A 16,487-nucleotide genomic window follows, 5' to 3' on the forward strand; every position below is an offset into this window, starting at 1 on the left:
CGAGGCAGTGCAACAGTAAGTAATAGAATTTAAGTGATCCTGAAGACTAGCCATGTGAAAGAGAGTAAGACTAGGGGCCAGATTCAGGAAGCCTCCGTGTAAGAGTTATAACTCTTACACGGAGGCTGCAGTTAAACTGTGTGATGTCAGCATGTCATGCATATGCATGAGGTGCATGAGGCATGCTGAATCACACTAGTAACTCTTACACGGTCCGTGTAAGAGAGTAGAAGCGTGTCTGTAGGCTAAGCTCTGCAAGTGGACACGCCCGGAAGACTAGAATGGCTGAAAGTAAACAGCCACGAGAAAGGCCATGAAAATGTGAATAAACACACTATACAACACATGCCCCGACTGGCCATCAGTGTATAAAGTGAAGAGATGTCATAAAATTAAATTAAAACCTTTTTTTTTTTGTTAAACCCGTAAATGTTTGCTACTGTGTGCGGGTGTGCTACTAAGCGCAATCACAGTTAGCAGTCAGTGGAAAAGGATATAAGAACTAAATATGCAAAGTAAGCCAAGAAATAATAGCTTAGCGGTAGAGTAGCCGCCCTAAGAGTAGGCAGGCAGGGTTCGAGCCCCTACAACAACCTTTTTTTTTGTAAATAAGCACTAAAAGCCCCCTGACAGTATTGTACAAATGTAAATGTATTCCCTTTTGTAAAATGGAATGAAATAGAGCATATATTTTGAAGTAACATAAGAATAAAAATAGTCAGAAATGTACTGATAGCTAAGCTGCCGTGAGACAGAGTGCCCGTAGCTGAGTAGTGTTTAAAAGCTGCAAACTACGTGCCCGTTGCCAAGCAGCGGGTAAACAGGCTGAAACTGTGTGCAATTAGCTGAACATGTGTGTCACTAGCCAATTAAGATTTATCCCAGCGCACACCGTTTGCGCGCTCCCACAGGCTAACTGCCAGTGCGCATCGTTACCTCCGCATAAGCGGCGCAGAACAGGTTTAAAGTGCTTAAAAGTGCTTTTGGCATGTTTGATTGACAGGTCCTCAACTCATTTCTGTCAGGAAAAGCAAAAATCAGTTGCCAGATTCAAACCCAGGATACCATGCACTAGAGTCAAGGAACTAAACCACCAAGCCATGACAGCAATACCTAGAAATGCAGAAATAGCATATATATGGGATAAAACCCAGAATGGAGCATGAGAAAGCATTTTCAGTGAAGTAGATACAATTCCAAAACGGCCAATCAGAGAAATGTGCGAGAAAAGCGGCATATATAAGCCCCATAGGTGGGAATACACAGCATAACTGATTGTAGAACAGACTTGCAGTCAGCATGAGTGGAGTAGGTGAGGGGCGTTGCTTTCGAGCACAGCGTTGGGGCGTTGAGGAGTCCAGATACATGGTCTGGCTCCTTGTCCATAATCACGAGGCCCAACTCATGCAGGGCCAGGTCTCATGGGGAGCATATAGGGCAGAGGCGTGGGACCAGTTGGCTCGTGATCTGACCAGTGCTACTGGCATTCCACGCACTGGTGAGCAGGTCCGTCACCACCATGCGGACCTGAAGAGGCATAAGCAGGACCAATTGAACCGTTGGATCCAGGAGGCCCGGCAAATGCCCAACGCCCACTACTGAGTAAGTCACATTTTACCCATGTATGTAAGGATTTCAACCAGCTGATACCATGGAGATGTGTAGTCCAATATTATTCCCTTTGTATTACAGCTGCAGGTGTCCGCTCTGCGAATGTGAGATGCACGCCAGAAGGCTGGTGCTGCGCCACCATGCAGGTTAGTAACCCCACCCAGTACTTGTAAATAAATATTATTATGTACCATGTATCAGAACAGTGCAGTGTATTGATTAAAAGTAATATAATGTGCAAGCAGGAATTGAAAGTCTGCAGGTATGGCTGCAACAAGTTCATCAGTATGCAAGTGTAACTGGAAATATAATTGATAGAATTAAACAGTGCTGTAATACAGATGTCCCATCATTAATTAAATATACTGTAACCTGCAGTAGTCTCAAGAGTACAGCTTCAGAATCTGAGGTAGTCACATGTGAGATATATCCCTGTTGAAATGCTGAATCATGACAGAAGTGAGGCTGTTGGAAAGTGTTTGAATCACCACAGGTCTAATATGTGAACAAAGCCTAGAAGTACCAACCTGAACTGTGAAGTTGCAGAATGTGTGAGAGTGACAGAAAGGCTCATGTATGAATAAATAAAGTAGTAATAACCCCTGAATATATAAGCCTCAGTGTGTTTTACAGAACTAAATGCATGTGGGAAGTACAAATTAACATCCCAAACTGATTTCAGTGTGTCTGAATCTGAATGTCTAGCTCAAAATCTGTATATGGTGATAACAGTAAACAATTTGCAGATAGAATGAATGATTATCTGACAGACTAAACAGCCATAGTTGTCCCCTGTCCTGTCATCAAAGTGTAGCAGGATGATGTATCTGATCAAATTCAAAATAAGTAGGATAGTGATGTATGTGTAACAGGTGTAGCATGACAGTCAAATAAAGATTATTTTGAAACATCAGCCTCAACTTAATTGTGTACCTATGATAAATGTGAATCAATGTTTAACATATGAATGTGTCATCACTTTCTATCCCCACCCAACCCTATAATTCCATATAACAACATCCACTAAATAATGGTATGTGAACATTTCATTAATCATGGACATTTGTCCGTTCCAAACATATATGCATGTCTGTTCGTGCATGTGCCCTGTTCATACCTGCAAATCTGATGGCCTGTTGCCATTAATCAACCCTGCATGTCGTTTGACTGTGTTTTGCTGTTCAAATAATGCATGTGATATTGATATGCCCTTGTTCAATGGTGTTCATATCTGGGTGTTTGTTTGATGGGAATACCAATGCATGCTGTTACAACTAATCTGAATGGAATAAAATGCCACTAACCCAAACTAACATAACTACTCACAAACCTAGAGCGGCTTGGGAAGGCAGGTCCCAGCGGACCCACCTCTCCCACCTCAGCTGGCGACTGCACCTGGCACTAGTGCCCAGGCGGACCCCCTCCGGTGGCCCTGTGCCACCTTGGTGGAAGCGCTGCAGGGGATGGGGCCCGTCCCCTCTGCAAGTGTGGCGGAGGGTTCGTCCACTCACCCTCCAGCGGTGTCCGGTCTGTGGTGCGTGGGAGATCCAAGACACTGTTCTTGGACCCCTCGCCAGCTTGAGGCTCGTGTGGCACAGCTAACGGCCCGGCCGTTGCCCGCCTACACAGCCCCAGCACAGCCCGTCCTGGGCTGTGAAGGAACAGTGGCAACTGCCTATGGGTGGGGATATCAGTTCCACTGTTGCCATCTGTGGGCTCGTGCATCTCGGATATCCCAACCTCCGTCCCGTCAATTGTGTAACCCCCCGTGTGTCATACACCGTCCCTGTATCGTCTTGTCTGTCTTGTCTGTTAACCTACCCAACCTACCTCCCCAGCTTTACCGACTTCCTTCACCTGTCATACCACTCTCACCTGTAAATAAAAAAAAGGGCACTCTGTCCCACAAAAATTACGCCCCATACATAGCTGTCCATGTCGCAGACATGTCCGCTGGACATCTAAACTGTTAATTACAATTGGCTGTACAACAAATATTAATGTTGTCCTGACACCTCTCTCAGAGGTGGAAGGTTTCAAATGTCTCACCAAAATACATAGAAATATACAGCTGTTGCTGCAAAGACATGGGCATCTATGGGCCTTACCTACACCCTTCCTGCAAATCCCGCTTCTTTCCCTACTGTCTTACCCTCTTTGTGACCCCTTTTCACCACTTTCCTGTCACCCCTTTTTCTTTTCTTTCAAAGAAAATAAGCGGGTGTCGCTTGTGTTAGCGGAGCTCACCGCCAGTCTTGCATCGTGAGCTCAGCATAAGCAGCGCAGACCTGGTTTAAAGTGCTTAAAAGTGCCTTTATGGCACTTTGATTGACAGGTCCTGTACTCACTTTGAAAGTTTGCTAAGAAAAATAAATTCCCACTGTCAGTCTCGAACCCAGGACCTTGGTAACATTAGTCTGTATGACCTACCACTAAGCCATGCCTGCTTTACAAGAACACACTGCTAAAATAAATATAACATGTAATAGTAGGAATCAGTATAAAGGTAATATAGGAGATGTACTATCCAAAGCATGTTTGGTAGAGTTTTAATGGCCAAATTACTGGATTCCCATACTAGTTCAGTGTGAGCAGAAACAGCACTGCTACCTGTTAGCTTGTACATAATAATGTAAGGTAATGTACATATGTGAAGGTATGTATATCTACACATACATATATATAAATATATATTAATACATATGAAATATAATCGTAGGTCTCAGTAGCCATACACACTCACTACAGGAAAAAGTTAACATAATTGCTGCAACCTGAATCTGCAACACAGCCTGACCCCTGTGTGACCTACTTACCCTTCTAACTGCTTACAGGTGGCCTCAACACTTTGATTGACAGGTCCTGTACTCAGTTTGAAAGTTTGCAAAGTAAAAAATTCCCACTGTCAGTCTTGAAACCAGGACCTAGGTAACATTAGTCTGTTTGACCTACCACTAAGCCATGCCTGCTTTGGAAGAACACACTGCTAAAATAAATATAACATGTAATAGTAGGAATCAGTATAAAGGCAATATAGGAGATGTACTATCCAAAGCATGTTTGGTAGAGTTTTAATGGCCAAATTACTGGATTCCCATACTAGTTCAGTGTGAGCAGAAACAGCCCTGCTACCTGTTAGCTTGTACATAATAATGTAAGGTAATGTACATATGTGAAGGTATGTATATCAACACATACATATATATAAATATATATTAATACATATGAAATATAGTTGTAGGTCTCAGTAGCCATACACACTCACTACAGGAAACAGTGAAGATATATGCAGCAACCAGAATCTGCAACACAGCCTGGCTCCTGTGAGACCTACTAAGCCCTTTAACTGCTTAAAGGTGCCTCCAGCACTGTGATTGATAGGCCCTATACTCAACTCAAAAGCAGAATATGAGCATACTAGTAGGCCCTACCACAAGACCATTGTAACACTAGTCTGTATGACCTACCACTAAGCCATGACTCTCATACAGGAATATAGTGCTAAATAAGTGGAACATGTAATAGTAGGAATGAAGATAAAGGCAATATAGTATGTCTACTACCCAAAGCATGTCAGGCAGACTTTTATAGTCCCAATTACTGGATTCCCATACTAGAGTAGTGTTAATGGAAACAGCCCTGCTAATTGTTAGCTTGTACCCAATAATGTCAGCTAATGTACATATATGAAAGTATGTATATGTACACAGATATATATATATATATATATATTCATATAGCAATACATATGACATATAGTTGTAGGTGTCAGTATGCATACACACTCACTACAGGGAACAGGCAAGATAAATGCAGCAACCTGAATCTACAACACAGCATGAAGCATGGGAGATGTACTAACCTTCACACTCACAGAACACTGTCAACAGCATACCAGCATGGTCCACGCCCTACAATCTGAAAGGGCAGCGCCTATCTCACATACCCTTTTATAGCAGTGTCCTGAAATCACAGTGAGACATGCAATTAGTACACACCCAGCTGCTTGCAATTAGCAAATGCTGCCTTACAATTGGTGCAGAGGCCATCACATGGATCTATGCAGATACCTACAAAAGTATTCAGTACCCACACTCCACTCATGCAATACAGTCATTGCACTAACCGAATGAGAAAGAGAGAGACAGACAGAGAGAGAAAACAAAATATACTGACAGCCAGCAGCAAAACAGCAGCAGCAGCAGCAGCAACAGCAGCAAAATACAAGCAGCACGACTGACTCACCAAAAGCTGCCACAAACACAGGTAATGCAAAGTAGCAGGTTAATCCTGTGTATACTGTGACACCTCCAAATGTATCATAGTTCACTATCAATAGGTATGTCCATGAGATAGGTTGTGTGTAGATAGTCATGAAATATAAACATATGTAATATTGTTGTACATGTGGGCCATAACTAACACTTCCATAGCTTAGAACACAAGGCCAGTTGTGCATATGATGCAGTAGTTCCCAGGGTCAGTAGAGGTTCCTCCTCATTGGTGTGGGACCACTGTGTATGTATGGCACTGTTCAGGTACATATCCTGTAGTATGGCCATGGATTAATATCAGTCTGTCATGTGGTGCTATGTCCTCCAGGGGTGAATGTAGCACACATCCAGGGATACCATTCGTAACAGTGATGATATGTGTTCTGCAATGATGAGGGTGGCTCTCACCTGGACATGTGAGAGGATAGGGAGGTTACAGTCATCTGGGATAACTAATAACACGTGTGTAGGACAATGGGGGTACCTGCACCTAAACTGTCTGCAAAATTGTTGGCAATATCTGTGCATTTGGTGAATGTGAAGCATCTTAACACTGCAGACAACAGATGCCTTCCCGTCATGTGAATCTGCCCTGTGCTGCAGTAGCCTCCTACTATTGTTATACAATATGCCTGTATCTGTAGTCCACTGGACAGGATTAATAAGTGGTGTGCAGTTGTTCTGGGTTAGATAACTGTGTGCACAGTACATGCAGTATGTGGGATGTCTGTGGTAAGCATATGCAAATGTGCTGGCGGTGTGTGTTGTGGCTTCCACTGGCCCAGTGGGCTGCATGGATAGCATCACTGTCATAACTACTGAATAACTGTGTAATTACATGCATACATAGCAAGGTAGTGTATTGTGCTTGTGGTGTTGTTCAGATATGTATATCCAGGCTGAGTAATTTGTGTCCACATCACAGGGTTGGATGGCAGCACACATCCAGTATGTATGGATGAACACCCAGAATGTGTCACACGTGTCACCTGTGCAGGCGTATCTGGCCATTACCTGTGCATCCCCACAACACACACACATGCAACATATGGCAGAAGTACTATAGCAGTACACACATGTTCATAGGTTCATACTAGGTTATCTGCACGAGGGCATTTACAAGCCTAGCCCATGGTTTTGTGGCTTACGCCACCCCTTTAGTATGGGGAACCATACCCATTATTTTGCTGTGCCTCTGTCGAGCAGTGACACTGAGGTAATCCCTGGGGTATATCTGCGATCTCCCATCCATTGGTCAAGATTTCTCTTGAACAAGGCCATCGAGGTGCTCTGCCTCACATATACCGTGATTTTGTTCCACAGCATAGGGAGTCTTTGGTTGATGAATCTATCCCTCCAGCATGTCCTATTAATAGCCGTGTCGAGGTTTAAGTCTCCTGGCCTTGTGGCTCTGATGGATCTAGATTTTTAGGTGAAGCATATTCATCAAATCTGGGTCTGACATGGCCTTGTATGTTGGGCAAAGGTCACCTCTGAGCAAGCGGTGGCGACTGAATACAACATACATGGACATGCTGGAGGGCAAATTCTAACTGAGAGGCTCCCTTTACTCTGTAATGAGCTCGAACAGTTGAGAATGAACAGTTCATAGGTTCATACTAGGCTATTTGCCCTAGGGCATTGGTAAGCCTAGTAGAATGTGTTTGTCTTTTGCCACCCAATCACAAGTTATGCTGCTATGCCCTTGTCCGACTTTAGTATACTATGCCTCTGTCTAACAGTGACATAGAAGTGATACCTGGGGTACAACTATGATCTCCATCCACTCATCCAGATTCCTATGGAAGAGAGTCAATGAGGGACTCTGCCTAACCAGTAGTGTGAGCTCATTACAGAGTGAAGGGAGCCTCTCGGTTAGGAATATGCCCCTCCAGCATGTCCATGTATGTCAGTGCTGAGGTCCAGCTCTCCTGAGCATGTGGCTGTATGGGACTCTGATTGCCTGAGGTACATCACGTTCATTACTGCTAGGTAGGACATGGCTGTATATGGCATGCACAGATTGCCCCTGAACAGGCAGTATGCCACTGAGTCCAGCTGGATTCACTTTACCTGGGCAGCATATGACATCTGTGTGAGCCATTGCATCCCCTTGATGATGTACTGTTGTCCTGTACCAGTTGCTGTAGGTGTCTGGTTAGGTACATCCCAAAAGGTGCATTGTATGCAATTATAGGCCTGATGATGGATGAGTACAGAGGCACAATGACCTCCCCTGCCATACATGTGAATCAGTCATGATTAGCTGGGCTATATAACATGTCTGTCAATCCACGTTGCCCATGTGGTAGACAAATGACAGACTGCTACCATGTTTCTTCCCCAGGTCCCCAACTCGTCTACTGTACTCAATGGCCTAACACCTATGTTGTACTGTGCCACCAATGTGGGCGTGGGAATCTGCATTGAATACTGATACTCCCCTCCCTTGTTCAAGTGTTGTGGCCGACAAGAATGGTAACAGCTATAGCGTGGTAGTACTGGTGTGCTCCTGTGAAACCTGAAACAGGTTCATGTTACTGCACAGATATCGATGTCCAGAATGCTAGGTAGGGTTTTGGGTGCGTGCATCCTTGGGTCTAGGCGTCCAGTGTTGAGTAGCATCACTCTTACTTCCTCATCCTTTGTGATACAAATGGATGTGGGTTTGCCTTATGAGCCTTGCCTAATACAGGCACAATGGGTGTAACAGGAGGCTCCGCCAAATGTCAATAGGACTGTGGTGACAGGTGCAAGCTGTCCCTAGCAAAACATACCACCCCAAGATGGCAGGGATTGGCACACCTGTGAATGACACCAGTATGTCAGTCAATTGTTGGAAGGGATAATTGTGCCTTGATATTGTGGCATTGTTCTAGGTGAGGGTAGGATGCTACTCAAGGTCAGGGTCAAACTGTCCCGGACTCGTGCTCAGAGAGCTCTGTAATGTCTCATGTCATGTAGTCCAGGGAGGAATGTGTCAGGCCATTCACAGCAGCATGGACATTGACTGAGTCATACCTGTACCTGCCTTGGGGTTACCTGACTGTTTGTGTTATGTGGCAGGTCATAGTGCCTGACAGGCTGCACACCGTGACCCTCACCTCGTTAAGCCTGGTGAGCGTGATGTGAGTGTGCCTGATCATAGAGGCACCTAGTACAGGTGTATGAGGTGTGTTGTTAACTGTTAATGGCTGTGAGTGTTCAGCACATTGGCTTTGTGTGATATGTGTTGCACATGTTCGTTCATGTGGTAGTGGTTGCCTGGATGTCTGCATAGGAGGTCTCTGCTGCATAGGCAGAGCTGTGGTCTGAGCCTACAAGTATGATCATGTGTGATCATGTGTTAGGTCCGCTGTTGTGTTAGGTCTCGTGAGACTGGAAGTGTAGTGAGTGATCCCCTTTGCCACGTGACTGGTTATGGCGGTATTGAGTAGACAGAGCCTAGCCTCCAGTCTGGTATATGGTTGCATCACTCACATGAGTTTGAATTTGTCGTTAGGAGGAGGGTTGTCTGTGTACATGCATCTGTTCTAACATTGTCTCTGGAGTACCACACTCACCAGCTGGACTGAGGAGGGAACTGACAACTGACCTCTGGACATGCTAGAATACTATTGTGAACTCTGTAATCACTAATGATTGAAAACAAGGTCCAGTGGGGAGTGAGGGTGTACTGACATTACCTACAACTGCTGACTGATATAAAAGCGTCAGTGAGCAAATGCCAGGTAACCTAAGTGCAATGTGTCACAATGAAGTAAATGCAACAATGACAAGCAGTCACTTGCTGTCATGTGTAACATGGAAGTACGTACAGTAAGCAATGCAGATAACAGTAGTGAGTCACAGATGTGTTTCAAAGATGTGTACTATGTGGAAGTAGCATACCAGTGAAATAACAAGCTAACAGATAACAAGCATATAAACAAAGGTAGATGCAGGAGGCCTGGATGTAGTGTTTGCTACAACAAACAAGGTGTAGCAATGTCAGTAAGATACAGCTCAGATATGCATGCACTATAAACCTGATACCAGATGTCCCCAGCTATGAATGGCAGAGTACAGCCTATTGTCACACATGAGTGCAGACCACAAACCTCGTTAATGTTAAATAACTGGCCTAAGGACAACTGCCCATACCAAGTAATACACTTGTACACTGGGCCCACAATCAGCAGTTCCCAACTTCAATGGATGAAAGATATGTGTCCTGCCACCACAGTGCTTGCCACCAACCTCCCTAATGTAAAACAACTGGTCTGAAGGCCAAGTACTTAGTACAAATGACATAGAATGATAGCTACACTGTAATCAGGTTTTAACCAATCAGTAATAAGTAGAAGTTAACACTCCCTGTATAGAATGTGTACCATGTATTGTTGAGATACTATGCTGATAACCTGTTTGTGTACCTTTCCAGATAGACATGGCACCTAAAAGAAATCCTCGTATTCTGCTGCAGAGGATGGCGTGATCCACCAGAGCCTGGTGCGTGACTATGCCATCCTGTTCTCACGCACCACCCAGAACCAGCAGGAGAGGTCTGCACTGTGGCAAAGCCTTGTTAGCAGGATAAATGATGTTGGCATGCATGATAGGACATATGAGCAGGTGAGACATCACTGCAGTGATTTGATAAGAAAGCGTGCTGCAGATATCCGCAGGCAACAGGCTGCCACAGGTGGGGGTGGCCACATCCCCCCCTCACCAGACAGGAGGGGCTACTGCTAAGTGTTGTGGATCCAGCCCCAGAACAACATCAACCATCATGCATCATGATGGAGGTTGGATCCACACATCAGCAAGACAGCGGCGTGCAGGTAAGATGCCATATTCATTTATTGTTATTACTTTTACATTTGTTGACCCATATAGTCTAGCTGGATATGAGTTCATTTTCAGTAGAGGCATGTGGAGAAAAGCTCCACACATATCGTAATAAAGGCAGACAGACAAGTTGTCAATACAGACAGCCAACATAATAGAATTGTACACCAGCCTGTTAATTAAATAAACATACATGTAAGGAAGTCAAACAGTTTATAGTCATACACAATGTACCGTTGGTTTCAAAGCAATCCTACCTAAAGCATAATGGTTATGCAATAAGGCAAAAGCCATATACATAATAGTTAGGGCTCAGAAGGGTAGAAGTAGAAGGAGTATGACAGATACAATGATATGGAAGAGGCAGGAGTCAAGAAGGGAAGTGAGGAAAAGAAGGAAGACAGTCAAGAGGAGGTGGGAGGGATGGGAGAAGTAGGTCAGAGCATAGAAGGACATCAAGGTGAAAGAAACAGGGTAGAAGCTAGTTTCTATGCACAATGAGGGGTTAAAGGTGAAGAGAGCATAGGGAGAGGGACATTAGCCTGGACTCCAAGAAGAACAAAGCCAGTGGTTTTGGAAGTACAATTTGAGTTGGCGTTTGAAGAGAGGTAAGGGTGAGATTAGAGTTAACTCCTGGTATGTACATATGACTGTTCTGTGCGCTGTTACTTCATGCAGCATAAGGTGTGCATGTGGTATGTATCTGTCATCATGATATATATACAGACATGATGTGCAGCTGATGTGTATAAGGGAACTAGTGTACTACTGTACTGTATCATGTGCAAAACAAATGGCACACATGTGCCCACTGACATTACTCTCTTCACACTTCCAGGTCCCTCCCATGTATCACGGAGGCAGGCCATACATGCTGGTGAGTCTTTTTAACAGTATCTGTAAAACAATTTATAAAACTAGGAAGAGTAGTGTAACTCTGTAGTAGACATGCTGGTGACTGTGTCCACAATAACTGTAATTGACAGGTAGTAAATTGAGTAGTGTAACACGGTATTGATGTGTGTGTTTACTGTGGGGTGTGCATGTGTGCAAGTGTGCCTGTGCCCAAGTGTGCATGTGTGTTAGTGTCCATGAGTGCATGTGTCCATTTCTGAATGTGTGCATTAGTATTGAAGTTCATCTCTTTCAAATATGTATTGAGACTGTAATCTGTGTTCCATGTTTTCCTCCCGTAGGTTCTGGTGCTGCTCTGGTGACCTGCAGCAGGGAACCTGAATCTTGTGCCCCAGGTACTGATGATGATGAAATGTCTGTAATGGTGCAGGAAGGTGTGTCTGGGTCCGCCATTGGTCAGCCAATTGACAGTACACAGCTTTCAACCCGTCAATGCGCACAGTCATCCTGCCGTTACATCCTTTATCACCATTGTCCCTAGGTGATGGACAGTCAGCAGTGGGCATAGATCAGGGTAATGTGGTACCTGTGGCACATGCATCCTCACAAGGCAGCCATGTGCAGAGGCCTCGAATGGTACCACGCAGACAGTCGCCCATGGGTTCTCGGGGGGGCATCCGTGGCCGTACTGCCTCTGGCCGGCGTGCCCAGGAGGTATGTCAACCTCCACTATGTTTAGAACTGTCATGCAGGCACAGGCACGTATGGAAAGGTACACCAGACAGGGTCTGAGGGAGCTGAGAGCATGTCGCATAGCCATGACAGGCGGCATGCATGATGTTGCGAATGCTATCCGTAACTTCACAGATGTCGTTGACAGGCGTTGTGGGGGCATACAACAGCTGCTCCACAACCAGATGTCCATGGGCCAGGCGATGGTGTGCGTTTGCGGCGTCGGCGTGGCGTATGCCAGCAAGAGCACCAGCTGGCAGTGGCGCGGGCGACAGCGGGCCCACTCAGCGCCTCAAGTGCCAGCACCAGCCCCAGCAATGCTGGGTCTGTGCTGTCATCCAAACGCCCCAGGAGACCACGTGCGTGGCTCTGGACAGTCCCAACAGGGAACTGTGTCCAGTCAACACACCCCTGCTTCCGATGACAGTACCCAGTCTGGGTTAGTACGGATCTGACCCGTAGCACCCTGCCAGGCACAGGTACCGTGTCCGTGCCCACAGACACTGATTTGGATGACCTGACAGGTGCAGTCTGTGGCTGTCCACAAAACCCTGTACATGGCAGCCATTATGTGGGACTGTGTGCGTGCTTACACACATGCAGAAACCTAACACCTAGGGCAAACACATACACACACACACTGCACCAACAGCGGTCCACCCTGTACTGCTGCCCCTCACAAACACACATACACACACATGTCAATTGGTGTTACCAGTGGCGGCTTGGGCATATCTAACCCACACCCTGTGCATATGATGACACTGTGCCACCTCCTGCATACTACAACATCGGTGCAGGTAAAGGTAAACACGTTGCTGATGCACAGGGTGACTATAGATGTGTATAAGTAGTAACATGTTGGTAACTGTTGTGTGTTGCAGTATAAATGTGTGTATATCCCATCAGTCCTGCTGCAGTAACTGTATGAATGTCCTCAATTGTTATCTGCACCCATACTACTTAACAAAGTGTACCTGCTGCACACCATCACATGCTAACATTGACTATGGCAATGTGCATCTTGTGCTGTTATGTAGATTCAGCTACATGTATCTGTTCTGTCACACATGCATTTATACACACCCTGCTACCCACACACATGCACACGCTCACCTGCCATTCCCATTATTTATCACCCTACATGAGTAGCTGTTGATACATGACAGGTACACATTTCAGAAGTGCACTATGTTGTTTACTACTGGCATCCCCTTCTCTACCTGTACTCACAGGGTGCAGGCAACCTCATCAGTTGGAAGATGTAATGTGCATCAGGTACTGTAGTACCCTGATTGCCACAGCAAACATGCTTCCCATACGAAAATGCACACACAGACACATCCCACATCCACACACTTGCCACATTCAGGCTTCAGAACACTATCTAGGTATATTCGGGTACATGTGCATGTTCAAGTAGCATGTAACACTATACTGAGTACTGGCAGTTAGTTGTCTGTTGTCATGTTGTCTGTATAGAATAAAAGAATTGTTTTATTATCCTACTCCGTTTTGTGGACATTACTTGAACAAGTGTTACCTTACATGTGTTATCAGTACCAACACCTTCTGTTTTGTAGTTTTGTTTGTATAGGGTGCTATCAACATCACTGCTTGTTAAGGGTAATGACCACCCTGCAGTGCATAGCCCCATGTGGCAAAAGCCACATCCCACCCCATCATTGTGCACACACACTAACCCCACCAACAGTAAAACACATACTTTCCATTTGCAAGATTCAAACCCACACCTAACTGTGCAATGACAGTAGAAACAGACACATTAGCAGAGTGTGCTATTTGCAGTAGTTGGAGAAACCTTTACTAATGCTGTACTTAGAGGGTGCTGACATCATCTGTGTGTAGGAGGAGGGATGTGCACCCTGTAGTGTGTTCTCCCAGTTGGCAAAGGCAGTTAACCCTCCCAGCATAGTGCACACACATAAACCACACTCATACATTCCCTTTGCAGGATTCAAACCCCCACCTAACTACGTTATGACACTGAAGAAAGACACATTAGCAGAGCGCTATGCAAATTACTGGAGGACTTTACTACAGGTGATATAGTTATACAGTCCTGACATCATCACTGTTTCAAAGGGATCTGCATCCTGTGCGATACTGTCACGGTTGCTAATAGGGACATTTCCACACACACACATCGATGTGTTGGAGGTTTGCATATGTGGGGATCCAGAACACCAGTGTGATTAGTATATGGTTTGATTGCAACAATGAGGGATATACTCCCAGTGGTGATTAGTTTTTACTCATGTTTGTAAAGATCAGCTCTAGTATATCTGCCCCTCTTGTGGGAAGGTTGGTTACCTGTTCCATAGCCAAAGAATGTCTGATCAATGGGAATCTTAGAGCTTGGGTATTGTGGCCTGTGTAATGTACACAGTCTATGTTTGGGTAGCTGGCATCACCCAGTATGATGGTGTTTGCAGAGTAATCTAAACTCTCCTGTGTCAGCATGAAGGCTGTGTGGGAGACCTGAGTTTGAGAGGGTGCTGTAAGAGCTCCTCTGTGTCTCTTTCCATGTGGTCCAGGGAGGTGCGTCCCAACAGGTAGCTGACTGTGACCCTCCCTTGCTCTGTCTGGAGGGCGGCACGTCTGTCAACAGCTCATGTCAAGCAAGTGCACACCCCTCATAAATGATGTGGAAACCTTCAAAGGCCCAAGGCCTGTTGAAAATATGGACCAGACTGCAGATACCTGTATAGAGGCATTCTGTGGACACATTCAGGAATGCATGGATCATGAAGCCACATATGAAAGCATGACCCAATTCTCCAAAGGCAGATGTCCTGGGCGCCGGACACCAGCCATAAACACACTATACAATAGAAGGATGGCGCCACTACATGATACAACAACCTCCCAAAATGTGAAGGCACCACTGATGAGTATTGGAAGACAACTACAGGCACCCATATGATTGTCTAAGGCCATCTTTGAGAGAGGATTCCACAAGCCACTGAGGATAATCACAAGGCTGCCTGTAGTTATGTTAGTAACCTGGGTGGTACTACCCAGATATGCTCAGAGGTAATACAATATGTCACACAAAATATAAAACACACAGACATTGCCATCATCCTAGTGGACAGGTTCAATGCTGCCTTCTCTCCCCACCACACCAAAGGGAACATATGTCTCGCATCACAGTGCTTCCCCTGACATCACAGATGCTCAGGTAAGAGATGCCCTTCCCAAAGCAGTAAACACTGCATCAATGGGACCAGACAGTGTCCCAGGCTGTGTCCTACATGAACCACAAGAAGAGCTACACCCAGACATAACACCACTGTTCAATCCCAGCCTTAATACATGATATGTGGCCAGAGAGTGGCATACAGCAACAGTGGTCCCTCAACATGCAGGTGGTGCCGTCACGGATCCTGGACACTACTGCCCCATATGTCTGACTAGCTTTGTCTGCAAAGCTATGGCAAGAATCATCAAGAACCTCACATATCTAGATATTGTGGACCTACAGACATGTCACCATACACAGTTTGGCTTTGTCAATGGCAAATCCTGCCTATCAAACCTGTTTGCTTTGTTTGAAACAGTCACCAAGGCCACTGTCAAGGGGTAGGAGGTCCACACAGCCTACCTGGACCTTGCATAAGCCTTGGATACAATACCCCACTTGTGCATTCTAGGAAGCTCACCAGTGTACATATTAACCCCTATGTCACTATGGGTATTGCACAGTGGCTCAAGGGCAGAACACACATGGTAGAATTGCTGGAGCCATGTCAGCCTCCAACCTGGTACAAGTGGTGTCCCACAAGGCAAAGCCCTAGGGGCTGTCATGTTCATTATATATTTGTCATAGGTACAGGCCAACATGGAAGTACTGTGGCTCAGCAAGTCACAGGTGACTGCAGACTGAACACCATAATCAACTCAACAGCTAACACACGCATCCTCCAAAAGGGACTCTTGCAAACACACGACTTGTGCCACAGCCATGGCCTCAACGTGAATGACAGAAAGAGTATAGTCATCCCCTTTGTCAAACACTAAATGACCACAATGTACCACATATGTGTTAATCCAGTAAGTGCAGACCAAGGAATTATGGACCTTGGGGTACACAGGTTGATAGCATTCTACCATTTGACAACAACATGGACAAAGTGGTTAGGTAAGCATGTGATATGGGCC

The 16,487-nt window shown here is 45.4% G+C and overlaps 1 protein-coding gene across 1 annotated transcript in view; it reads right to left on the bottom strand.

The window, feature by feature from the left end:
• LOC122797753 (trafficking protein particle complex subunit 9-like) overlaps positions 1-16,487 on the bottom strand; it is a 3,992,710-nt gene that overhangs the window by 1,694,185 nt on the left and 2,282,038 nt on the right. The window lies entirely within an intron of this gene.

Source organism: Protopterus annectens, chromosome 3.part1 (genome assembly GCF_019279795.1).
Source record: "Protopterus annectens isolate FY-2018-M chromosome 3.part1, PAN1.0, whole genome shotgun sequence".
In the NCBI taxonomy this organism is placed as follows: Eukaryota; Metazoa; Chordata; order Ceratodontiformes; family Protopteridae; genus Protopterus; species Protopterus annectens.